Below are 27,710 nucleotides of genomic sequence, written 5' to 3'. Positions count from 1 at the left end.
GTTCCTGGGAGGAAACGCCGATGTGCAAGAGGGGCTGCCTGCGCAGAGACCATAGTGAAAGTAAGTGCAGTCAGTGAGAGGGAACGTCCTCGGTATGATTAAGAGGGGGGAGGGGGGTGAGTGAGGGGTGTTCTGTGTGTGATGGTGAGTGGGGGAAACGAGGGGTGTTCTGTGTGATGGGGAGTGGGGGTGAGTGAGGGGGGTTCTGTGTGATGGGGAGTGGGGGTGAGTGAGGGGGGTTCTGTGTGATGGGGAGTGGGGGTGAGTGAGGGGGGTTCTGTGTGATGGGGAGTGGGGGTGAGTGAGGGGGGTTCTGTGTGTGATGGTGAGTGGGGGAAACGAGGGGTGTTCTGTGTGATGGGGAGTGGGGGTGAGTGAGGGGGGTTCTGTGTGATGGGGAGTGGGGGTGAGTGAGGGGGGTTCTGTGTGATGGGGAGTGGGGGTGAGTGAGGGGGGTTCTGTGTGATGGGGAGTGGGGGTGAGTGAGGGGGGTTCTGTGTGATGGGGAGTGGGGGTGAGTGAGGGGGGTTCTGTGTGATGGGGAGTGGGGGTGAGTGAGGGGGGTTCTGTGTGATGGGGAGTGGGGGTGAGTGAGGGGGGTTCTGTGTGTGATGGGGAGTGGGGGTGAGTGAGGGGGGTTCTGTGTGTGATGGTGAGTGGGGGAAACGAGGGGTGTTCTGTGTGATGGGGAGTGGGGGTGAGTGAGGGGGGTTCTGTGTGATGGGGAGTGGGGGTGAGTGAGGGGGGTTCTGTGTGATGGGGAGTGGGGGTGAGTGAGGGGGGTTCTGTGTGATGGGGAGTGGGGGTGAGTGAGGGGGGTTCTGTGTGATGGGGAGTGGGGGTGAGTGAGGGGGGTTCTGTGTGATGGGGAGTGGGGGTGAGTGAGGGGGGTTCTGTGTGATGGGGAGTGGGGGTGAGTGAGGGGGGTTCTGTGTGATGGGGAGTGGGGGTGAGTGAGGGGGGTTCTGTGTGATGGGGAGTGGGGGTGAGTGAGGGGGGTTCTGTGTGATGGGGAGTGGGGGTGAGTGAGGGGGGTTCTGTGTGATGGGGAGTGGGGGTGAGTGAGGGGGGTTCTGTGTGATGGGGAGTGGGGGTGAGTGAGGGGTGTTCTGTGTGATGGGGAGTGGGGGTGAGTGAGGGGGGTTCTGTGTGATGGGGAGTGGGGGTGAGTGAGGGGGGTTCTGTGTGTGATGGTGAGTGGGGGAAACGAGGGGTGTTCTGTGTGATGGGGAGTGGGGGTGAGTGAGGGGGGTTCTGTGTGATGGGGAGTGGGGGTGAGTGAGGGGGGTTCTGTGTGATGGGGAGTGGGGGTGAGTGAGGGGGGTTCTGTGTGATGGGGAGTGGGGGTGAGTGAGGGGGGTTCTGTGTGATGGGGAGTGGGGGTGAGTGAGGGGGGTTCTGTGTGATGGGGAGTGGGGGTGAGTGAGGGGGGTTCTGTGTGATGGGGAGTGGGGGTGAGTGAGGGGGGTTCTGTGTGATGGGGAGTGGGGGTGAGTGAGGGGGGTTCTGTGTGATGGGGAGTGGGGGTGAGTGAGGGGGGTTCTGTGTGATGGGGAGTGGGGGTGAGTGAGGGGGGTTCTGTGTGATGGGGAGTGGGGGTGAGTGAGGGGGGTTCTGTGTGATGGGGAGTGGGGGTGAGTGAGGGGGGTTCTGTGTGATGGGGAGTGGGGGTGAGTGAGGGGGGTTCTGTGTGATGGGGAGTGGGGGTGAGTGAGGGGGGTTCTGCGAGCCGGCACCTGACTTCACTATTAGAGGTATGCTAGAACCGAGCCGCTGTATTGGTGACTGAGGGCTCAATGCCACAGCTGTAAGCCTACAACACTGTGGGAGACCACCGGCATCTCACACATTTCCCAACTATGCACGCTGCCGGCAGGGACCACATATGGCCTTGTGTAGCACTGCACATGCACAGGGGGATTCTTTTTTTAATTCCCCACTCTGTTTAGAGTGACAATGCGTATGAAAACAATGTAATGTGTATGGGCAGTGTATCATACAAGTGTACAGGGCTCACGTTACGTGGTACGCAGAGAAAGAGAGCATGCTGGGATTACCACGTGTGCATAATACGTGGTGAAAACCTGGTCGTGGACATGAGCCCTAACATGTGATAAAAGTTAGCTCATGCTGTCTCCAATGTATGTGTGCCTGTATTATGTATGTGTATATAGAATTATTTTTTTCTTTCCTGAGGAAGCAAAGCGTGCCTTGAGGCTTGTGTTCTGGATGTTTTAAAAATCTAAAACCCCTGATTACTAATGATCCATTGATGGGTCATTAAAAAAAACAGTAATGTAGCTAAAAGTGATATACAAGGAGTAGCTGTGAAAAGGAGTGGTGGGTGGACGGGTCTGGAAGGGGGCCCCAAGCTAAACTTTTGCACCCGGGCCCATGAGCCTCTAGCTACGCCCCTGCACGATATATCACAGCTCATCCTCCCGTCTCCCCCGACTCACCGTGTTTCCCGCCAGTGATGACTGCCGCATCCTCCTGTCAGCAGCCCGGCTCCCATCACCGGAGTAATGTCCTCCGTCCGAGACTGTAGCACTGAGGCGGAGAGTGAGGCAGCCGAGGAGGAGGGCTCTGCTCTGTCACCAGCCTGGAGGATGTCACGACAGGGGCCGTCTACAGAATACATGTCCCGACAGACGGCTGCAGTCCCCTTCCCACGGCCGTTCACACACTGCGGCAGCGGCCCCCATTCTGTAGGGAAGCAGCTGGTGGCCCTATTGGGGCAGATGAAGAAGCCATGGCTGGTGGCTGAGGGTTCTGCGATGGCTGTTACCTCACAGCCTGTCTCAGGGCTAGTCACACATCCGTATGTTTACAGCGTATTACATGGGATCTGTACGCCGTGCGATACGCGGTAACTCAACATCACTTACATTGCTGTACGCTTATCAGAAGGAACTGCGTAATACACAAGCACCATTAATACGTGAGTTAGAGCCCATTATTCTCTATTGCCAAGCATATATACGCGTATGTATATACAATTACATGCATACGGGCGGGGGGTATACGCATCATCACTAAGGGGAGTATAAAAAGACACAGGTGTGCTGCGCATGGCGGGGTGCGTGAGTACACAGTCATGTGCAGTAGGATTTTGCCGCCATATGCACGGTCACAGCCGGCTCCACGCTGCGCTTTACACTTTTGGCCGTGTGAGCCCGGCCTTAGAGCTTCTTCACACGACCATATGCAGAAAAACACTCGCCGCAGCGCATTATAGTGAGTTAAGTATATTTGCGCTCGTGTTTGCGTGTAGTTCTGTACTTTGTGCGAACGCAGGGCCAGGTCACACGACACACCCCTCCGTGGATTAAAAAACCATTTAGCTTTATAAGCTCCAGATGTGTTGTATTCCCCGTGTTTTGCGCAGTGTTTCACGCTCCCTCTTGCGTATTTGCGCTCCTCCCATAGACTTCTCTGGGGGACTTTGCTGCACAAACCACAGGAAAATACAACAGTTCCTACTTTTGTCCAAGTACGCAAAATCCTCGTGCAAAACGCACTCATCGGAGTAAATACATTGACGTTCTATTACACCTTTGCTTTAGGTACGCAAAAGCATGCGCAAATATGGTCATTATGTTGGCCATCGCTCCCGGGCCTGGCGTCAGCTGAAGGTCTTCCTCTCTTCCCTCAGGCGGCTGCAGCCTACCGGCCATGCTGGGGCCAAATGTATGAGCCCCCCAGGCAGGGCATCCCTCTCCAGGTAGTCGGAATAATGACAGCCCAGTTCCCTAAGGGCTCATGTCCACGGGCAAAAGAAGAATTAAAATCCGCAGCGGATTTTAACTCTTCTCCTGCCCGCGGATCCGCGTCCCATAGGGATGCATTGACCACCCGCGGGTAGATAAATACCCGCGGATCGTCAATAAAAGGGATTTTTAAAAAAATGAAGCATGAAAAAATCTGGACCATGCTCCATTTTCGTGCGGGTCTCCCGCGGGGACCGCTCCCGCGGGCTTCTATTGAAGCCTATGGAAGCCGTCCGGATCCGCGGGAGACCTAAAATAGGAATTTAAAAGAATTTACCCATCCGGAGCGGACCGGGAAGGTCTTCTATTCCTCACGGCCGAATCTTTCTTGCTTCGGCTCGGCGGATGTGCCCGGCGCATGCGCGCGGCACGCCGGCGACGTGCCGAGTTCATCCGCTGCCGAAAAAGAAGATCCGGCCGTGAGGAAGAGAAGACTTTCCCGAACCGCTCCGGATGGGTAAATTCTTTTAAATTCCTATTTTCAGCGCTCATGTCCGCGGGGCAGGAGGGACCCGCTGCAGATTCTCCATGGAGAATCCGTAGCGGGCCTAATTTTCCCCGTGGACATGAGGCCTAAGGGCTCATGTCCACGGGCAAAAGAATTAAAATCCGCAGCAGATTTTAACTCTTCTCCTGCACGCGGATCCGCACCCCATAGGGATGCATTGACCACCCGCGGGGTAGATAAATACCCGCGGATGGTCAATAAAAGTGATTTTAAAAAAAAATGGAGCATGAAAAAATCTGGACCATGCTCCATTTTCATGCGGGTCTCCCGCGGGGACGGCTCCCGCGGGCTTCTATTGAAGCCTATGGAAGCCGTCCGGATCCGCGGGAGACAAAAATCAGATTTTACTCACCCGCTCCGTTTCTTCTCTTCGCCGCCGCGTCATCTTCTCTCAGTCGCGGCCGGATCATTTTGCTTCGGGACGGCGCATGCGCGGGGCACGTCACCGACGTCATCCTGCGCATCCGCCGGGCCGAAGAAAGAAGATCCGGCCGCGACGCAGAGAAGATGACGCCGCGGCGAAGGAAGTATCCGGAGCGTGCGGGAGGTGAGTTAATTCTGATTTATTCTGATTTTCAGCGCTCATGTCCGCGGGGCAGGAGGGACCCGCTGCAGATTCTCCATGGAGAATTCGTAGCGGGCCTGATTTTCCCCGTGGACATGAGGCCTAAAGGTGCCTACAGGCGGAGCGATTATCGTTCAAACAAGCGAAAGCGAATAAAAATCGTTCAGTCTAAACGCGAGCCAACGACTGGACGACAAACGATATTCATTCGCGTTTCATTCATTTTCTGCAGGCATATACGCCACCATCGGCTCCTTCACTTATTGTTCCGTTTATACAGACTGAATGATTCAACAATGGATCTGCCTGTCTAAACAGAGAGCACAAGTGAACGAGGCCGCGGTGACGCCATTCGCCCGGTCGAACAATAATATAATCGGCTCGTCTAAAAGGACCTGAAGACAACTTTATATTGAACAACCCGATAGCTAGGTTCAGTCTCCGGGGGACGGAGGTTTGCAATTAGTTACAAACCCGCAACTAAAGAATAAGGCCAGTTTCACACGGCTGATAAGATCGGGTGAGATTTCTGCGTTGCGAGACGCACAAACATGAATCCCATTCATTTTAATACGTTCATACACATGAGAGATATTATCCCACATGGCAGCACGGTGCTATGTGAGAAACAGATCGCAGCATGTTCTATCTGGCTGCGATATCGCCCATTGCTTATTGAAAGCAATGGGAGAACGCGGTCATCCTCCATTACAGCAGCGGCAGGAGATTCCTTCATCCTCTCGGGGAATCCCTTAAGATGTGGTGGGGAAATCCCTTCAGCCCTGACTGGGGTGAAGCGATTCCCTGCGGGGATGAAGGAATCCCCTGCTGCTGCTGTCACAGAGAATCTCCCAGAGTTCTCCCACTGCTTTCAATGGGGCTGGCGCTGCTGCCACATGAAAATGCCTCACATCCACAGGTCTTTCACATGACCTTCTGTAACTAGTGCTGCTTAGAGTATATACAAGATTACTACTTGTACCCATTAGGCCGTGTTCACATGGTTGGACCTCCTGTAACTAGTGCTGCATAGAGTATATACAAGATTACTACTTGTACCCATTAGGCCGTGTTCACATGGTTGGACCTCCTGTAACTAGTGCTGCATAGAGTATATACAAGATTACTACTTGTACCCATTAGGCCGTGTTCACATGGTTGGACCTCCTGTAACTAGTGCTGCATAGAGTATATACAAGACTAGCTGATATACCCGGCTTTGCCCGAGTTAATTTGGTACTGGTGTTTATCTGGTGTTCACACGGAAAATCTTACGAAGTCGTGGTTACTTTAGAGATACTGAAGAAAAACATATGTTCACCATTTTGCATAGTTCTCTGCGTTACCCAGGAAACACCACGTGGAGGAAACCATGCGACGTTTCCTTTATATAAAATGTCATCAGGAAGTGAGAGAATTAGATTACGTACATAAAATTTGGACACTAATTCTTTTGCGCTTAGAATTGACTAATCGAGTTGGGACCCATTAACTTTTCATATTTATGACACAATCAATGCTTGTGTCAAATTTCATGTTTTTATGACATTGGGAAGTGAGAGATTTTCATTATCTACGTAACATTTGGACGCTAATTCTTTTGCACATAGAATTGAATAATGGTGTTGGGACCCATTAGCTTTTCCTGTTTATGACATAATCAATGCTCGTGCCAAATTTCCCATTTCTATGACACCGGAAAGTGAAAAAATTACATTCCGCACGAAAAATTTTGAAGCCAATTCTTTTGCGCTAGAATTGAATAATCGAGTTGGGACCCATTAGCTTTTCCTATTTTGGAGATAATCGATGCTCGTGCCAAAATTCATGTTTCTACGATATCGGGAAGTTGGAGAACTTTTGGCGAGTCAGTCAATCAGTCAGTGAGTCAGTCAGTCAGTGAGTCAGTGAGGGCTTTCAGCTTTATATATACAAGATTACTACTTGTACCCATTAGGCCGTGTTCACATGGTTGGACCTCCTGTAACTAGTGCTGCATGGAGTATATACAGCATTACTACTTGTACCCATTAGGCCGTGTTCACATGGTTGGACCTCCTGTAACTAGTGCTGCATAGAGTATATACAAGATTACTACTTGTACCCATTAGGCCGTGTTCACATGGTTGGACCTCCTGTAACTAGTGCTGCATAGAGTATATACAAGATTACTACTTGTACCCATTAGTCCATGTTCACATGGTTGGACCTCCTGTAACTAGTGCTGCATGGAGTATATACAGCATTACTACTTGTACCCATTAGGCCGTGTTCACATGGTTGGACCTCCTGTAACTAGTGCTGCATGGAGTATATACAAGATTACTACTTGTACCCATTAGGCTGTGTTCACATGGTTGGACCTCCTGTAACTAGTGCTGCATGGAGTATATACAGCATTACTACTTGTACCCATTAGGCCGTGTTCACATGGTTGGACCTCCTGTAACTAGTGCTGCATGGAGTATGTACAGCATTACTACTTGTACCTATTAGGCCGTGTTCACATGGTTGGACCTCCTGTAACTAGTGCTGCATAGAGTATATACAAGATTACTACTTGTACCCATTAGGCCGTGTTCACATGGTTGGACCTCCTGTAACTAGTGCTGCATAGAGTATATACAAGATTACTACTTGTACCCATTAGTCCGTGTTCACATGGTTGGACCTCCTGTAACTAGTGCTGCATAGAGTATATACAAGATTACTACTTGTATCCATTAGGCCGTGTTCACATGGTGGAATCTGCATTACTCCGTGTGCACACCTACCGTGTGTACAAGTTGCGCCCGAGTGATTGGGGTTTAACTTGCATCGGACAACACGCGGACACTTGTCCATGTGCTGTCGGACTCACTTGGATATAGCACATAGCCATGCATCAGCGTGATACGGACAGGAATAGAGCATGCGATGAGTTAGCGGTCCTCGTTAATCTGCATAGACCCATAGGCTATAATGGGGTCATGTGCTGCCCGGGATTTACCACAGACAGCACATGGCCCAAAGGCTTCATGGAAAGAAGAGAAGTGACATGTCCCTTGTTGATGTGGATTCCGCAGCGGTGTATCCACATACAGACTGAATGCAAGTAGTTGGTGTGCGTACCTACGGCAGCTCTAATCCAGATCCATGTCAGAGATCTACCGTTAACATGCAGATTTATGCCATGGATTTCCATTGAAGTCCGTGTTGGATGTTTCTGACGCTGAATATGGCCTGACTACTGGAAGACGGGGAACAAGGGGTCTGGTGGGACAACCGTCATCGGTGGGGGGCATCAGGAGACGTCAGCAGCCGCAGGCACAAACTCTTCAGCTACTTGGTTTATGTAGGTTGAAAACAGACAAATATCCATCAAGTCCAACCTTACTAAGCGATTAAAATCACGCCCGCAAAACGTGACCAATGGTTTCACAAGCCGACATCCACAGAAGATCTGTACTTAGCTCTCCAAGATGTCTGGAACAACCTCCCTGCCGAGCTCTTTCACAAACTGTGTGCAAGCGTTCCTAGAAGAGCTGATGCTGTTGTGAAGGTAATGGGCGGTCACACCAAATACTGATTTAGATTCCTCTCTTCACTCACTTTGCATTTTGGTTTTTGATGAAACTGAGAACACTTCTTCTCTTTCTGAAAGCATTCTCACTTTGCAGCATTTTTCACACCTGCCTACGGTCTCCCTCATAGAGACATTTTTTACCACGACTAGAGCGGCGTTTTCAGCATCGCGGTATAGCGCTCCCATTGTTTTCGATTAGACCGCTCAGACAGCCGCTCGATTGCAGTGACTTTTAGCACTGTGATTTTCCAGCAGGGTTTGTTCTATTTTTGAGCGTTTCGCGTTCCTCATCAAAACTAAAGTAAAATGCTGCAAAGCCCCGCAATTTAAATCGTAGCGCTTACCACAACGCCTGTGTGAGGGAAGCCTGAAACTACTGTTGTTGTATGTGTTACATTAAGATTAGAGATGAGCGAGCGTACTCGGCCAGGCCCTTTTTTCGCCCGAGCGCCGCGATTTTTGAGTACTTCCATACTCGGGCGAAAAGATTCGGCAGGCGCCGTGTGTGAGTGGGGGGTTGCAGCGGGGAGTGGGGGGGAGAGGGAGAGAGAGAGGGCTCCCCCTGTTCCCTGCTGCTATCCCCCGCTCCGCCACGCCTCCCCCCGCCCCCCGGCGCCCCCCGAATCTTTTCACCCAAGTACGGAAGTACTTGAAAATTGCGGTGCTCGATCGAGTAATTACTCAAAACGAGTAGGTTCACTCATCTCTAATTAAGATCAAAATGTTTGAGATTCTAAAACATGAAATGACTTGGAAGTTCTGACAAACACATATATCCCACATACAAAACACGAGGCACAGGGATTACAGAATAAGGCCGCGCTCACACCTGCGTGACGGTCAGTTCACGGTTTCCATTTTTAGAGGAGAGAAAAAATGATTTATTACCCAAGTGATTTCAATGGGGTTTGAAAAATAACAGAAAGGCTTCTGTTTGCCTTCATTCTGTCAGGCCTACGTTTTTTAAACAGAAAAATCACGCTGCAGACTGCGCTATTTTATCATCCAAAGAAACGAAAATCTAATGAAATGGAAGCATACGGAAGCCTTTCTGCTTTATTGAAACCCCATTGGAATCAATGGGGAAAAAATGGATTCGTTGTTTTCTGTTTTATTTCAGTTTCTGTTCTCCAAAAATGGAGCAGAGAGACGGAAACCCTGAAGCGACCCCAACGCAGGCGTGACAGCAGCCTTATACTGCTAGAGAAGACATTTGTCACATCTTAGAGAAGCGATTCGAGGAGCATCTGAGACCTTCCGGAATCAGCAGTAGTAATACTATAATAATGCTGACTAGTAATACAAAGTATAAGGGCAGGATCAGAATCTCCATGATTTTGCTGTGATTTGGTGATAAATCCAGTCTCATGTAACACTATCTTGCTGCAGGTTTGTATTATATAGCATCTTGTAAGATCCCCGATGAATATCCTTGGTAAGGGCCTCAACACACGGGCCGTTATGTGGCCGCATGATGGGACGATACGAAACCACTGATCACTGGTTTAGTTTCCACTACCGGGACGCTCGCATGTTGTGTGCAAGAAGAGTTACGGCAGGACCCGTCTTTTCACGCTCACACACACTGGCGCGAAGTTCGAAGAGTCAGAATATGTTGGGGTTTTTCTTGTTTTTTTTTTTTAAAACCCCGCTTCATACGCTAGAACAACAGGAGCTAAAATAATTCATGCAGATTAAAAATCAGCTTCATCCCTTTTAGCAGTGATTACTTGTGTGCAGTGACCTCTTCTTCTGCTTGTGTAGAGCTTGTTGACCACTAGACGCCTCTAAGACACACAGAAGGTTTTTCTTGGGATGTAAGAAGCTGGATGGTCATATTAAGGAATTGCCGACACCTGGACCGTTCTGACCAGACTGTTAGGAGGTGTTGGGACCAGTGGATGTGTAAGGGCACACAAGGGGACTGGGCTCAGGACCCCCTCGACAGACCACCAGTAGACAACATCATATGATCGTTCGACAAGTATGAGCAGTTCAGAAACAGGTGACACCATCGTTAGACCCCTGCATCTGTTGTATCCATTTCCAGGTGTTTGGCTAAAGGACCTTTGGTCTCATGGCACACATGATGTGTACTGCCTTTGACACCCACCATCACCATTTGTAGTGGTGTTATGCACGATTAAACTGGATGCTACAAAGTGGATTCCAGTTGTCTTCAGCGATTAATCCAGGTTTAGTTTGGGCATTGATGGCGGCTGTGTTCGTGTTTGGAGACCTGAGGGTGAACACTGCAATCCTGCCTTTGCTGTGGAGCGGTACACTGCTCACACTGCTGGTGTGATGATCTGGGGGCCATTGCATGACAGTCGGCTACCGCTAGTGGTGGTACGAGGGACAATGGCAGCTCAGTGATATGTTCAGCACATCCTGCAGGCACATGTGTTGTCTCTCATGGCGGCCTCCAACAGGATAATAGTTGGCCGCCCACAACAAGGGTTTCTAGGAATGTCTCTACAACACTGTCACACTTCCATGGCTGCCCAGTTGCCAGATTTATCGCCAATAGAACATGTATTGGACCATCTGGGATGCCAACTTCGACAGTCTACGAGTTTGCATGTTCTAGAGGCTCAATTACAGCAAATGTAGACCTCCTTCCTTGGTCTCTCACAACTCACAGCCTCTCCCACTCACAGAGATGGCAATACTCTTGATCTAGTCTTCCTCCATCTCTGCTCTGCTTGCCACTTCACTAACTCCCCTATCCCGCTCTCGGACCATAACCTCCTCTCTTTGCCTGTCAAGCTGCCTAGAATCTCATCAGACCCACCAGCCTACCATATGTACAGGACCTTCAGACCGTTCACACCCAAAACTCTGGCATCTCCCCCTCCTAATTCAAATAGGCTATCATATCCCAACTGCTAAAGAAATCGACTCTTGACTCGACCGATGCTGCCAACTACCGACTCTTCTCAAATCTCCCCTTCATCTCCAAATTATTAGAAAGCCTAATTTACTCCCGCCTTAAAAGCTATCTATCAGAAAACTCTCCTCTTGACCTCCTACAGTCCAGCTTCTATCCTCTACACTCGACAGAAACTGCTCTGACTAAAGTGTCAAACAACCTCCTAACGGCTAAATCGAGGGGCAACTATTCCCTACTGATCCTCCTCCCTTGCTGTTGGGGTCCCCCAGGGCTCAGTCCTCTGCCCCCTCCTTTTTTCCATTAACACAGCCACTACCATCAGGACAGACCATCAGGAGATTTGGCTGTCAGTACCATCTCTACACCGACGACACCCAGTTATACACCTCCTCTCATGACATTACAGCACCGTTTCTTCAGTATGCAACCGGATGTACGTGGTCTCTAACCCTATGTCCACTCTCTACCTTAAACTGAACCTCCCAAAAACTGACCTTCTCCTGTTTCCGCCCGCTACTAACCGACCTCATCCTGACATCTCCATCTCAGTGTGAGGCACCACAGGCCCATTCGACTCCAATCCCTCCTTTACCCCTACATCCAATCTCTGGCCTGAACAGTTCGCTTGCACCTCAAGAATATTGCTGCGCTCCAGTCGGCAGCTCTGTCCAGGTCTTGGACAGCTCCTCTGCTGAAACCTAGCCATGCTTCTCTGTTTCCCTGTCTTGTCCCCACCATGTTCCTGATTAGGCCTCCTATATAAAAATGGCCATGCTTCTGTTTCTGATTAAGCCTCTTATATAAACCAGGCCATGTTCCCGCCTCCTTTGCGTGAATATTGTGCCTCAGCAGCCATTGATCAAGCTCTACTACTGCCTGCTTCTCTGCTATTCAACGAAGACCTTCTGATAAGACCCCTGGCTTCCCTTCCGACAACGTGACCCACTTTCTCCATTTCTAACTCAACACTGAGACCTTCTGATACCGACCCCTGGCTTCCCTCTTGACAACACGACCCATCTACTCCATTTGTTCTGCCCATAAGACCTCCTATTGCGGACTCCTGGCTCGTCCCCAACTACTCTTTCCACATCTGCGGCTGCTACACCTAATGCTCCAACCCAGTACCTAAAACAGCTATAGAGATAATGTATGAATGTTCCTTATGAGAGGAATTATATACAACTGTAGAAGTGTCATGAGGATTTTTTACGGGGGTTCCAGGAGTAGGTGAATGAGCAGATTCCGCCAACCTGGAGTCTTAATGCCACACTGTATGTGAATGATAGATAATAAATGCAAGGCATTGGTTGGATGTTGGCCAAGATACATGAGCCCACTAGCCACTTCACGGTTCCTTGCGTTGTAGTGGGTCCCTACACTAATATAAATGCATCACAGAAGGGGAAATCAAGAATTAAAAACAATCACAGAAAATGGCCGTTACTTACTGAGTAAGGAGTGCATATAGATGCATCCTCTCACCATGCAGGTAGCTGACCACCAAATGGAGGAGCCAATAACACCTGTGCAGGAGACCGATAAAACAACCACTCACACTGCCTCTTGATAGTGAGGGGGGTCCTGCACAGGTGTTATTGGCTCCTCCATTTGGTAGTCAGCTACCTGCATGGTGAGAGGATGCATCTATATGCACTCCTCAGTCAGTAATTAACGGCCATTTTCTGTGATTGCAATGGGGCCGCCAACAGCAGCCGTGGCCCCATTGAGGGCAATGGACACAGACCTGCATTCATGCATGTTTGTGCATGTACATGGGTGCGCGGTTTTGTGTGCACCTATGTATGTACAAGCTCATGTGAATGCACTCTCATGCTGAAAAAAGACACATCCATCCAGGTGAGCCTATTACTCCCAAATGTTGATCCAAAGGAAGGCAAATAAACAAACAAACAGTGAGGTAGAAGCCAATTTTCCTCAATGAGGCTGGATGTCCATGGGCGAGGTGTCATTGCGAGATTCGTGGCAATAAATCGCACACGGAACTCGCATGCCAGGATTACTATGGAAAGCGTAGCCTACTGCACACAAGCAGAAAATGAAAGCGATTTTCCGCTCGTGTGATTAAAATTGCTGCATGCAGTGACTCTTCGTGGTGAGCCTATCATTAATATAGGCTGATCGCGAAGACCTTTTATTGCTTCCCCCTCCTCCCCTATGGCAGAGGGGGGAGCACTAAGGCTGCCTGTTCATGGGTGTTGCGGTTTTACGCCCGCGGGCAAGCAGATTTCTGTCGTGGAAGGACACTAAAGTCACCGCAATTATCCTATCATTATGATAGGTTCATCGAGGAAAATATCGTGACATGCCGCAAATTTTATACTTGAGCGGAAAATTGTGGCGGATTTCCATTTGTGTACATCGGGCTGCGCTTTCCATAGTTGTCCTATGGCAAGCGTTCATTGTGTTACCCGCATGTGGATTATCGCCGCGGATAACGCAATGCAGAATTGCCCGTGGACAGGAGGCCTTAGGGCTTTTACCCACTAGCGTTTTTTTCATGCTGCAATATCGCTGCGTTCCCATTGAAAAAAGCGCAGCGATATCACAGGGGAAAAAAAATCCTCCATGACTCCAATCTGGCGATTAGAATAATCCCCGGATCACCAAACCTTCTGTAGTAATCAGTGATATAACATGTAAGATTGTATCGCTCAAGAAAGGCGTCCAGGCCCCTCTTATATTCTTTTACCAACTTTGCCATCACCACGTCCTCAGGCTGAGAGTTCCATAGTCTCACTGCTCTTACAGTAAAGAACCCCCTTCTATATCGGTGTAGAAACCTTCTTTACTCTAGATGTAGAGGGTGCCCCCTTGTTACAGTCACAGTCCTGGGTATAAACAGACGATGGGAGAGATCTCTGTATTGTCCCCTGATATATTTATACATAGTTATTCGGTCGCCCCTCAGCTGTCTTTTTTCTAAACTAAATAATCCCAATTTTGATAACCTCCCTGGGTATTGTAGTCCGCCCATTACGTTTATTACTTCAGTTGCCCGCCTTTGTACCCGCTCAGGCTCTGATACGTCCTTCCTGAGTGCCCCTAGACCTCTTTTAATGCATCTGATGATCCTATTTGCCTTGGCAGCAGCTGCCTGACACTGGTTACTTCAGTTAAAGGGGTTGTCCCGAGGCAGCAAGTGGGTCTATACACTTCTGCATGGCCATAATAATGCACTTTGTAATGTACATTGTGCATTAATTATGAGCCATACAGAAGTTATAAAAAGTTTTATACTTACCTGCTCCGTTGCTGGCGTCCTCGTCTCCATGGTGCCGACTAATTTTCGCCCTCCGATGGCCAAATTAGCCGCGCTTGCGCAGTCCGGGTCTTCTCCTCTTCTCTATGGGGCTCCGTGTAGCTCCGTGTAGCTCCGCCCCGTCACGTGCCGATTCCAGCCAATCAGGAGGCTGGAATCGGCAATGGACCGCACAGAAGCCCTGCGGTCCATGGAGACAGAGGATCCCGGCGGCCATCTTCAGCAGGTGAGTATGAAGACGCCGGTCCGCCGGGATTCAGGTAAGCGCTGTGGGGGTTGTTTTTTTAACCCCTGCATCGGGGTTGTCTCGCGCCGAACGGGGGGGGGGGGGGGGGTTTAAAAAAAAACAAAAACCGTTTCGGCGCGGGACAACCCCTTTAAGTTTACAGTTAACTAAAACCTCCAAGTCCTTTTCCATGTCAGTGTTACCCAGTGGTTTCCCATTTAGTGTGTAATGGTGACATGTATTTCCCTGCCCATGTGCAGAACCTTATATTTATCATTGTCCCTGCCATTTCTATGTTTTGCCTCTAGGTGGCAGAACTTACCTTACTATGATTTTGTACTTGCTATAGGGCACAGAGCTTTCCCTGTACAGTTCCACAGAGTTTATGGTTAAAAAAACCAGACAAATCCCATTACTATAAAAGTAGTTATTTTATATGAAACATAACTATGTTTTAACCAGCCAGCTCCTTTGTGAAGACCCGATGTCCAGGTGCGGATTTTAATTATAAAATCCGTGCGTGTCTCCTGCACAGGAGATCTGCGCGTCTTGCCACCCATAGGGATGTATTACCATCCGCATGGCAAGTAAAAGCATGCGGATATGATTTTTTTTCCAGTGTGCGAGATGCACGCATAGGAAGGAATCGCAGCATGCTTCAATTTCCAGCGGGTCCAACAGCGACGGGTTCTATTGAAATCAATGGAATCCACCCTCACCACAGCACACCTGCAGCTGTCACTGTGGAGGTGCTACAAATCCACAGGAAAGCAGGAGATTTGAAGGAGAAAAAAAAAGCCCAGACACATCCGCAGTGCTGAAGAAAGAAGATCCAGCCTGTACGGAGGGGAGCCGCGCTGGATTCGGTGAGGTAAGATAATGTTCTTCTCCTCTCCATGTCCCCGGGCACACAGGGATTCAGCAGTGTAATCCGTGCATGCAAGTGGACATAAGGCTTTAGGATTAGTTTTGACCACTCACAGATACAACTGAATATACAATTTATTCCACCATTATGGTTATAGTGTACAATCCACATGAATTAGGAGAAACAGAAAGAAACATAATTGCGGTTTCATGTCATGGTCAAAATTCTTGCAAATGGTGCAAATTTTCAGCAGTTTTTTCCTACATAGATAAGTGATAATGATGCATTATAGTAGCAGCATTCTGCTGTTTTATTACAGCTAGGCTACTAACATGACCAGCCTTTGCAATGTCTTAACCCTTTCCAATCCACTGTCTGATGTCTGAAGACATTATGATTTAAGGCTGTACAGCTCCGATGTTAGAAGACGTCCATCGGGGTTCTCTTACTGTATATTGCCAGCCTCTCTGCTGTCGGAGCCTATCCAACGTGTCACCTCATGCAGTACTTGCTTTAGCCAACAGATAGCGCCATTGTATAACGGCAGAAAAAGAGTAAGTCCCCTAGGAAAACCAGGATACAAATTGGATTGGAAAGGGTTAATAGTTGTAATAATGGTATAATGATAAGGTCTTATGATTAAAAAAAGATCAATTGATTAAATGTGTTATAATTGAGAAAGCGACCTGGCTATGTGCTAGGAAAGTAAAGGGTTTTAAAGAATACCAATACCCCTTCCCTTTTATCCATATGGCCCAGACTGCGATCATGACTTCTCCCAGTCACAACCTGTGTCTGCAGAATTTGACACATAGACATCTGTGACTCCTCAATTTTCTAGCCACCTGCCTTTGTTTTGCATACTTCTACATAATCTTCCTATCCAGAGTGGCCCAGATAGTAATAAAGCATAAGAGTATTCCCTTTTTGTGCTCTCTGTAGGCACCACAGAGTAAGTACCACTTTTAGTGCCCCATACAAAGTAAAAGTGCCTTCTTTTATACTCTCAGTAAGTAATAAAATCCTATACGGGCTCCTTTAAGTAACAATGCCCCTACTGTCCCCGTTCAGTAATAATAATGCCCCTCATGGCCACCTTCTGGTAATAAAAATAATGCCTCACTTGTCCTTCTTTTGGTAATAAGAATACTCCTCCTGATCATAATAATAATATCCCCTTTGCCCCCTATTGTATGCATTAAAATTAAAAACCACATACACTCACCTGGGTTTCATGGTCACGTAATCGCTACGTCTAGTGCCAGTCCCTAGCATTGGTGAGGCTGGAGACTGATTGTAGCAACCACGTGACCGTGTAATGTGAAAATCAGTGCAAAACCAATGCTGAGTGAACTTCAGAGCCCATGAGCCGAGAAGACAGACCCAGGTGAGTAAATGTGTTTTTTTTATTTTATGTCACTTCTGCAGTCAAATTTAAAAAAAATTGTCACCCCCAGCACCGGGCCCAGGACCCAATCGACCCACTGGGAATTTTCCTGGTGAGTTCACTGGCCAGTCCACCCATGCCTATCATCAATAGAAGACCTGAGAACAAAGATCCCCATTTCAATTTTCTGGTTTCGCCTGTCGCTAGCTGGTAATTTGACTCATTTTGACCACTACATTCCTCACTGTTTATTAGCAAGAGCTAACCTACTGGCAGAAAGCTACACGATAAGATGTACCGCTAAAGTAGAGGATGTATATATACATTGTAGCTGCATGGTGCATCAACAAATACAAATGCTGAAGGGGTTAATATTTGCAGTTTCAGTGCACTGGTGTTGATTGACAGTTCCTGATCAATTCTGAATTAAAAGGGATTTTAATATCATATAGCTACAAGAAAAAGTAAGTGAACCCTTTGTAATTAACTCTTTTTCTACATTAATTAGTAAAAAATGTGGACTGGTTGTTATATACAGGACAATTATAGACAAACAACTGTAGTTGCCTGAGGTTGGGGCCCCCACAGCTCTTGTTTGGCTATCTCATGTGGAATGTGTATGTGTGTATGTCTGTGTCATTGTTGTCCCAACCAACTTGTATGTTCTTGCACCCCTGTCACCCTAACCTGCTCTGTGTGTTGTGAGCGGTTTCTGTCTGGGTTAGGATTGATTGGGGGGCAGAGTTTAATGTAGGGAGAGAGACAGAGAAGAGAAGATGTGGTAGGAGAGATCGGACACAAGAGGGAAAGCTGAGTCTCAGACCAGCCAGTCTGAGCCAATCACAAGCCAGGGAGATAGTGATACAAAGATGGTGGACCCAGCCGTCAGAGAGACTTTTTCCTCCCTGCAGCAGCGAAAGTACGAGTCAGAGCAGACCCCACGGAATCTGGAAGGAACACAGGCCTAGGCATTGTGAGTGCAAATTATCCCAACTAGGTCAGAAGTCCAATAATATTTGTGTATATTTATTAAAAGCGCCAAAATTGGGCAATTTTTTTTTAAATTCTCATTTTTTCACATTTTCAATTGTAATATAATAAATATGTACAAACATACTGTACACATTTTTGCTAGGATATATATTTCCATCCGTTTACCTTATTTTGGATGCAGATTTGAAAAGCTTTCGTTTTTTTAACCATTTAGAAGCCGTACAAATTTAACATTGATTACACTGCCCAATGATGATTTTGTTTCGGGCTCAAAATTAGCGTATTCTTATGTATTTTCATCTGCTGAATTCAAAAATCAACATAAAAATGACCGATTAGCTCTTGCTTTGGAGATACAGTGACATATCATTTCTTAGAGTTTACATTCTTATTTTGTTGGAGGTTTTTTTGGGGTGGGGGTAGTTCTCACACCTCTCATCTGACATAACACAACGTTCTCCATATGTTTGTAGGTTATAAACATAATAAGTGTTGCTATGACTGAGTTTCATATTGTTTTTGCTTTACCTTTTCTCAGAATTTCTGGTTTTGGAGTGCCTTTGAAGTGTAACATTTTCTATATCAAAATGCCACAAAAATGTGTAAATTTAGTGAAGAATTTTTGTTACATTTGTGGTGAAATAACATTTTCGTCTCAGAAACGCAATCTTATAAAGACTGCCTATCAGCATTATTTTGGTATGAATGTAGGGGACCGGGATAAGTCATGGGCTCCACATATATGTTTCAACTCTTGCTCAGTTAAACTACGAGATTGGCTGAAAAATAAAAAATTATCTATGGCTTTTGCCGTGCCTATGGTTTGGCAGTAGCCTACAAACCATACAGATGACTGCTATTTCTGCTTGACTCAGCCTATAAAGGAAGGATTGTCAATGAAGAAAACAGGAACAGTTCAATACCCAAATCTTCCATCTGCTATTCCACATTCAGATAGTTGACCAGTTCCTATTCCACCCCAACATTATGAGTTTAAAGTAGAAACTGAAGAAAGTGTGGAAAAAGAAGAACTCAACAAGCCTTCCACATCCCATGACCCTGACTTTGAGGTAAAAGATGATACATGGCACAGACTGAGTCACGCGGAATTGAGTGATCTCATTCGAAAGCTTGACTTGTCAAAGGAGAAGGCGTAACTTCTAGGGTCAAGACTACAGCAATGGAGTCTTCTCCAACGTCAGGGGGATCTGCTTCTTTTTTTCGGAATAAAACCAATCTGGTTGCTTGCTGCGACGTTAATGGCTGGATAAAATGTTTGAATCTGAACCATGATCCAACTAAATGGAGGCTATTCATAGACTCCTCCAAGCTTAGTTTGAAAGCTGTATTACTTCACAACAGCAACCGTCTTCCTTCTTTTCCTGTTGGTCATGCAGTTCACGTGAAGGAGACTTTTATGCAAACATGACAGCCCTCCTCGACTCAATCAAATATGCTGAACACAAGAGGAAAATCTAAAAGTCATGGTTGTACTCTTAGGAATGCAACTGGGGTACACTAAATACTGTTGCTTTTTATGTATGTGGGACAGTAGGGATAGGAAAATATTTGAAAAGAGGTCTGCAGCACTTGGAGTAGGGATAGGAAATCAAATTACATTCAAGCGGACTGGCCTGCAATAAATCTTGACTCTGCCGAGAAAAATGTCGTTGCTGAGCCTCTTGTGGACCCAAAAGATGTTCTTCTTCTACCCCTTCATAAAAAGCTTAGTTTAATGAAAAAACAAAATGGTAAGAATTTTGCCATGGATTTTGGTGCAGTTTGCCTTAGGTCTTAAAGGTTGAATTCTGCTCTCAAAACCCACATACAGATTTAGAATCCGCCATGTACACTCATTGTCAAAAAACAATCTCTCCCATAAGAGAAGTTGTTGGAATGGAATGAAACTTTCTCTCTGATATTTGATACAAGTAAGTGATTACAATATCAGTGCAAAAGGATAATTTATTGTGAAAAACTGACCCCTTGAAAGGAGGCTCTAGTAGTCAGTGTAAAAGGTTGCCGTCTTACCTGTGGCCACTCTACTCGCCTCAGTGATGGCCTTTTTAGTTCCGCTTCTTGTACTGCGACATGCGGAGCATTCTGCTTTTAGGACATCTTGTTGTGTGACCACTACATATCCAGTGTGGAGTCGTCAATCACCCTGGTACCATCTATAAAAAACAACTCAAAATATGCATTGTTAACAAGGGCTTTCAGTAACTTTTTAAAACTTAAATTTTCTTGTTGCATCAATGCTAGACAATCAGGCTGATATTCTATTTCAAAAAGATCAGAATCTTGTTGCAAAAAATTTAAAAATGGCTGATTTGCAATACCTAGATCACCTATGCCTTCTCCTCCCCCCCCCCCCCTTTGAACCAGGATACTCAATTGTAAGAAGAGTAGCCGAGTTCAAGGTAGTATCACATTGTAAAAAGATTTGATGGATGCAGATAAGGCCTGTAAGATGTTAGCACCAATAACAGAGACATGAGTTACATCGGGGCAGAATAATCTACAAACATCTATTAATATTGGAAATGTGATATCCTTTAAGCAAATTAATTATTAATCTGATCCTGCCTGCAATGTCTTATCAAATTTGAGAGAGAGAAAAAAAAACAAAAAAACTTTTACTAGCTGCTCAAGATCCTCACCCCCTCCCTTGTGGACAAGAGGGATGAAACATTACGTCCTTTACATCATCTAGCTCCACCCCTTCGATATTGGTCGCTTGCGTCTTTTTTTTCACACCTTCATTTCAGCTTAACCGTCCAAGCATCCACATCACAACCAAGTAAAGTCCCATGCATGGGGGGGACCTCCATCCCTAGTCAATATCTGCATCACACATCCCACATTCATCACAGCCTGAGCACTGGGCATTAACTTTCATCCATCCATGCGCTCAAGTCTGCTCCGTCACCCCCTATTGAAGGTGTCCCAGTACACACAGACGCACAGACAAAAAAAAGTTTGACAAACAAACATACATCAGTTGAAAAACATTGAGGTGAGTGCTATAATGTTATAAAGTACATGATTCTATTGAGATGAGATTGTGAATGAGCGCTATCTTTGACAAATTATGTGAAAAAAGTTTGCTGAGTGACTGAGACATTCTCTCTTTCTTATTTACTGAAGCTATTATATGCTATATTAAACGCTAAAGTATTTTAGTTTCTGTGACCCTGAGTTTGGAGTGAAATCTGAAAGCCCCCACCTTTTGTAAAACCAACTGTTATCTCTCCGAATATGCATTCACTGACTGAGTTGTTTTGCATTTTCAACCCCTGTATAAGTAAGAATATACCTTAGAAATTGCTATATTTCCTGCCTTGTAAGACAGTATAATTAATTAAATTCATTATAAGCTTTCATTCCATTTAAGCAAGCAAAGATATTTTCAGGGTCATTATTTCATTCTCTCTACTTTGTTATCGCTTGACCTTGAAAACTAAACACAAGCTCTGCAGCTTCATGTAAACAATCTTTCTCATCTAAAAGCAAGTTCAGTTAACCATTTGCACATACAGTATATACATATATACACATATATATATCCATCAAGTATGGATTATACATATTATACACCTTTTCCTCTCTCTTTGCCAACAAATCACATGCATTGTAACCTTCTTCTCGACTTTGCTTGTTCCCCATATTTCTCTCCCTACCTAACTGCCAATGTAACCTTCAATAGACACTCTCCCGACACCCTCTTGATCACTTACTGTACTTTCCAACATTTCACTTACGGATACTTTACTAAACAAATAATGTGTACATACTTAACTTTCTCTGACTGTCTCTCTCTCCTCCTCACTCCAGCACTTTCTAGCAAACCTTGGTCTTTCAAGGCACGCTTCTTGGTCCTAAAGACCTCCTCCCAGACACCATGCTGTAATCTACCGTGCGGGTCCTTGTTACACATTTTCATAAGTTTTCTTACATTTTACACATTGGAACTCCTGTCTCTCCTCCACCAATTGATCCGCACGGCGGCGGCCCATAAAGGGCTCTGTCTTCTTTAATAAGATCTTACGCATATTAGAACAACAACAATAATAATAACACGCTCCATAGAGTGCATCCCTCTTAATTCCAAATTGTCAGCCCCTTATATACCGGCAAAACAACCGAGGGTCCTTTCTCCTATGGAACCAGCCTCACAGAATGCATCTCTCTGAAATCAAATCGTTAGCCCCATATATAAGGCAAAACAACCGAGAGTCCCTTTTTCTATGAGACCTATCTCATAGAGTGCATCTCCTCCTCAGCTAAACCATTAACTAACTAAACTAAAATCGAGGGTCCTTTCTTCTATGAGACCTATCTCATAGAGTGCATCTCCTCCTCTGCTAAACCATTAACTAACTAAACTAAAACCGAGGGTCCCTTCTACTATGAGACAAAATGAAAAGTAAGAGGAAAAAAAATTCTGCAGATACAACAATCTCCACTATTGTTAAAACACTATGGACTTCAAAGTACAAATAGACTACAGACTAGTTTCTGGGTGAGCGATTGGTGCGCATATCACGGTCAGTGGTCCATGACGGCAAACCCGAAGCCCACACGAGTTACCGTGTAGAACTCTTAACCCAACCCGTCCGGTCACAAAACACAGATAGTCCCTCCTGCTGCAAGACTCGCAGTGTAAAACACAACATAAATATATGCTGGTCTTACCTGGAGTTCTGTGAGTTGATCAGGCTCGGTTGCAGCAGGACGGCTTCCCCGTGGCGTGGATCCGGGTGGACAGGGCTGCACGGCTCCGGTTTTGTCGTCCCGGGTTTCGGCACCATTTGTCAGAGAAATTCTAAGTACAGCACCAATCAGGCCCACCCCACTTGCCCCGCTGCCGGCGGTAAGGAAGAAAACACCACACACGGAAGTCTGGTATAGTTCCTCACACGGGGACATGACTGCGCCGCGCGCTTTATTACAGATTACATGGGATCTTATACCCTTTGGTCTCATAACTAGAAATGGGTGATGAGCTCATTGGCTCAACTCCACCGTATAACCATATATGGAAAGTCCGGATTTCCGGCCTGAGATAGTGAAAGTTCAGATGCATAGTTGAACAGTCGTTATCTTGATATGGCGCCTCTGGCTTATGTACAGAAAATCACATATTCAATTAACTCCAGTGCAAAGAATCACCCACTCAATTCTAAAAAAGCAGCTAAGCATGCATTCTCCATATCTCTTCTCTCCTTCACTTTAACCTTCATCCAGTTTCTTTGGACATTCTTTCTCTGTTTGCCTTGCAAAGCATCTTGGCATATCTGATGTAAGGCGAAGTATTAAGTTTTTCATAGAGTTAGTACATATGAGAATAAAGTTAGTATACATATAAAAAGAAAGGCACATAACTATATCTATATAAATGTATATATTCCATTGTTTTCTCTTATCTACCTACAAGGATATGTATATTTCCTTCTCATGGAGGCTCTAGTAGTCTGCTGTACCACCTCTAGCTTACATACAAGATGTGATAAGGGCAGCATGGAGGCTCTAATACCCTGTTGTACTGCCTCTAGCTTGCATACAAGATGTGATAACGGTGGGCATAGAGGCTCTAGTATCCTGTTGTACGGCCTCTAGCTTGGATGCAAGATGTGGTACAGCATGCATGAAGGCTCTAGTACCCTGTTGTACCACCTCTAGCTTGGATGCAAGATATGATATGGGTGGCTATGGAGGCACTAGTACCCCGTTGTACCATCTCCTGCTTAGATAAAAGATGTGATATGGGCAGACATGGAGGCTCTAGTACCCTGTTGTACCGCCTCTAGCCTGGATGCAAGATGGGATATGGGTGGGCATGGAGGCTCTAGTACCCTGTTGTACCACCTCTAGCTTGAATACAAGATGTGATACGGGGGCATTGAGGCTCTAGTACTCTGTTGGGCTGCCTCTAGCTTGGATGCAAATTGTGATACAGGGGGGCATGGAGGCTCTAGTAACCTATTGGGCTGCCTTTAGCTTGGATACAAGATGTGATACAGGCGGGTATTCTGTTGCATCATTTGCAGGGAACGGGGCTTATGGCTGGCATCAGTATTGTGGAGGGAGTGTGGGGACTCCCACTGCTTCCCTAAAAGAAGCTCTGCAACTTCCTCCTACACCAAGTCCCTCCGGCTCCTGATATGGTACTCCACTCTCCTGATGTACCACAGGATGGGGTGCCCCTGCACCAGATAGATCAAGTGCTCCTCGTCTATATAAATGTATGTCGTGTTTTTGAAAGTTGCCAACAACTCCTGCCTCCACGCTGCTCCAAACAGGCCTCCACACTGCTAAGAAGCTGATGAGCACGTCCGCTTAAATTTGCATATATTCCCATAGCAATACGCATGAAAATGCATCACAGAAACATTGCAAGACAACACAAGGCAATGCGAGAATACAGAGGGTCCTTAGGAACACATGGGCAAGAAGACATACCATTCTGAAACAAGACAGGACATGCTGCGGTTTTTAATTCTCGCAGGATCACATAAAGAGAAAAGTCGCACATGGGAATAAACACATTGAAAAAAATACATTTCATAGTTGTGTCATTTTCCGGGCTCTTGCATCGCAGAAAACTGGCGCAAGTTTCTCGCCTGTGTGATTCCGGCCTTAGAAGTAAAGAGACATTCATGTCTGAAAATTATTTTGATAGTGTATATTTTGATGTTCTGCAGCAGCTGTGGCACAGCACTAAAAAATACACCCTGCAGCTGGTAGGATAACGGTGTGAGAATGGCATTTTTTGCCACATTTTAGAGTCCTAAGGAAAATGATCATACTATATACATTTAGAAGAACTTTTATATATGGCTTTAAGCTAAGCACAAAACTTTATATTCCCAGTAAAGTAATGGAGCAGCTTAGAGTTAAGATAAGTAGGTATATTTTCATAGATGCTAAATAAACAAAAATTAACTTCAAAGTCAATTAGTTTGAATTATTATGTTTAGTTTACCTGTTTGTACAACAGCTTCTTGGATTTCGCATAAACATTCATCTTGAGCTCCCAAAGCTTTTCTGAAATTTAATTTGTTTTAAAGGGGTTGTCCGAGGCAAAACCGCAAAATTTTATATTATTAGCCCATTCCCCCTGTCACCCCCCGTCATAAAGCAGCCCTTTTGAGCGGTTATAAACCGCATCCTACTTACAGTTTAGCAGAAATAATAACTTTTAAACTTCTCCATGTAAGATGGCGCCTGCGTTGTCCCTGGGTGCGTTCCACGGTGCAATGCTCGCTCTTCCTGGAGGCCTTCATGCGCGCTCCCGAGACGCCGGTCACGTGAGCAGGTGACTGACGTCATCGGTGGAGGCGTGCACTTGCAAATGAATGAAACGCCGCTCCAGCCGCCACATTGGCTGGTCGGCAGAAAGCGTCACAGCGGGAGGTGGAGTCTACCGGAGAAAACAGCAAACAGCTGTTTCTCCCATCTCTTGACCACACAGAAGCGCAGGTAAGTGCACCTTTCCGCGGTACTCTTTCATGCTTTTATTAGCACAGGATCATTGCCTTATGCAGTGAGTCTGTGCATGAAAAATGTATTGTGCATGCCCTGTATAGTAATGTGTCTTACATTTTTATAGTGCCTGCCATGTGCTGCGTTTTTTTTTTCCTGCTGTGTGCTGCTATCGCGACTGCAGTGTTTATTGTGCATGCCGCCTGCTTCCATTCGCCTGCCATGTGCTTATTTTTTTTTTTTTGTGCCTACCGTGTGCTTTCATGTGCCTGCCGTGTATTTTTTTTTTCTTTTTTTTTGTGCCGGCTTTTTTTTTTTTTTCTTTATTTTTGTGCCTGCCGTGTGCTTTCATGTGCCTGCAGTGTATTTTATTTTATTTTTTTGTGCTTGCCGTGTGCTTTTATGTGCCTGCCGTGTGCCTGCCAGGGGTATTTTTTATTTTTTTGGTGCCTGCCGTGTGCTTCCATGTGCCTGGCGTGTTCTCGTTTTTTTTGTGCCTGCCGTGTGCTTCCATATACCTGCCGTGTGCCTTCCATGTGTTTTTTTGTTTTATTTTGTTTTTTGCCTGCCGTGTGCTTCCCTTTTTTTTTTTTGTGCCTGCTGTGTGCTTCCATGTGCCTGCCGGGTTCTAACATGTGCCTGCCGTGTGCTTCTGTGTGCCTGCCATGTGCTGCTTTTTTTTCTGTGCCTGCCGTGTGCCTGCCATGTCCTTTTTTTTTTTATTCTTTTTTGTGCCTGCCGTGTGCTTCCATGTTTTTTTTTGTTTTTTTTTGTGCCTTCCGTGTGCTGTTTTTTTTTTGGTGCCTGCCGTGTGCTTCTTTTTTTGGGGGGGCCTGCCATGTGCTTCCATTTGCCTGCCGTGTGCTTCCATGTGCCTGCCGTGTGCTTCCGTTTGCTGCTTTTTTATGTGCCTGCCGTATGCTTCCATGTGCCTGCCTTTTTTTTTTTTTTGTGCCTGCCGTGTGCTTCCATGTGCCTGCCATGTGCTGCAATGTGCATGTGACTGCAAACCGCTTTGAATCAGCATACATTCCGCACAATTCATTCATACAATTATCATGCAATCTTCGGAAAATTTGCATGGAATAGACATAGCATCTGCATGCAATCTACACACAAACACTGCCTTCAATCGACACTATTAACCTGCATTCTACATACAATATGCATGCTATCTGCCTACAGACTGCGGATAATGCTAGCTATCAACAATCTGTCCACAATCGCCCAGTAATCAATCTAAAATTTGCCTAAATTATGCCTGCCATGGACCTTTAAAAGATTGTTATTAGAAAATGCTGCTGCTTCCATAACTGTTATTGAAGTGCCACTAATTTGGTGTTTTTTTGTTTTTTTTAAAGTTTTTTTGTAGTCCAATTCAAGAACAAACATGTACCAGGAAGATCTTGAATTTGAGGAGCTTGATTATTCATCCGATTCTTTTGGAGAGGTAAGTTTTTGCTGAAAATAGAAAGGTTGCAGCAAACCAATGGTAATAAACAGAATACATTTTTTTTTTTTTTTAGCAGGACTTTTAATCTGATAGCGAGGAAAATGATGAGGATTTCCCCGAAACTCGGCATTATTCGGCGGTATGTGTTGAAATATGTATAAAATTTTTTTTGTTTATTGTTTGAAACCGCAACTATGCATCAGTCCTGTACAATTTATTATTTCAATACATTATTTCATGTGTGTATATACATACACACACGTGTGTGTGTGTGTATATACATACACACACGTGTGTGTGTGTGTATATACATACACACACCTGTGTATATACATACACACACCTGTGTATATACATACACACATGTGTGTGTATATACACACATGCGCGTGTGTATGTATATACACACGAACGTACGTGTGTATCTGTATATACATACACACGTAGGAACGAGTGTATGTGTATATACAGTCACACGTAGGAACGAGTGTATGTGTATATACAGTCACACTTAATTACGTGTGTACACACACATTATATTTAATATATATATATATATATACACACAGACACACGCGTGTACGTGTTTAGGCATACACTGGTACGCACGCGTGTACGTGTTAATGCATACACACCCGTAAGTCAGTATATACATACAAACACGTACGTACATCTGTGTATATACATACAAACTCGTACGTACGTCTGTGTATG

At 45.9% G+C, this 27,710-nt stretch overlaps 1 long non-coding RNA gene across 1 annotated transcript; it reads left to right on the top strand.

The window, feature by feature from the left end:
- LOC136619797 (uncharacterized) lies at positions 1–27,198 on the top strand. Its single transcript, XR_010791038.1, has 3 exons — positions 1–60; positions 26,905–26,993; positions 27,070–27,198. It is a non-coding gene; the product is annotated as an uncharacterized lncRNA (long non-coding RNA).
- The last annotated feature ends 512 nt before the right edge of the window (positions 27,199–27,710 follow it).

The sequence above is a fragment of the Eleutherodactylus coqui genome, chromosome 3, assembly GCF_035609145.1.
Source record: "Eleutherodactylus coqui strain aEleCoq1 chromosome 3, aEleCoq1.hap1, whole genome shotgun sequence".
Lineage (NCBI taxonomy): Eukaryota > Metazoa > Chordata > Amphibia > Anura > Eleutherodactylidae > Eleutherodactylus > Eleutherodactylus coqui.
This window is presented reverse-complemented; position numbering and strand designations above follow the sequence as displayed.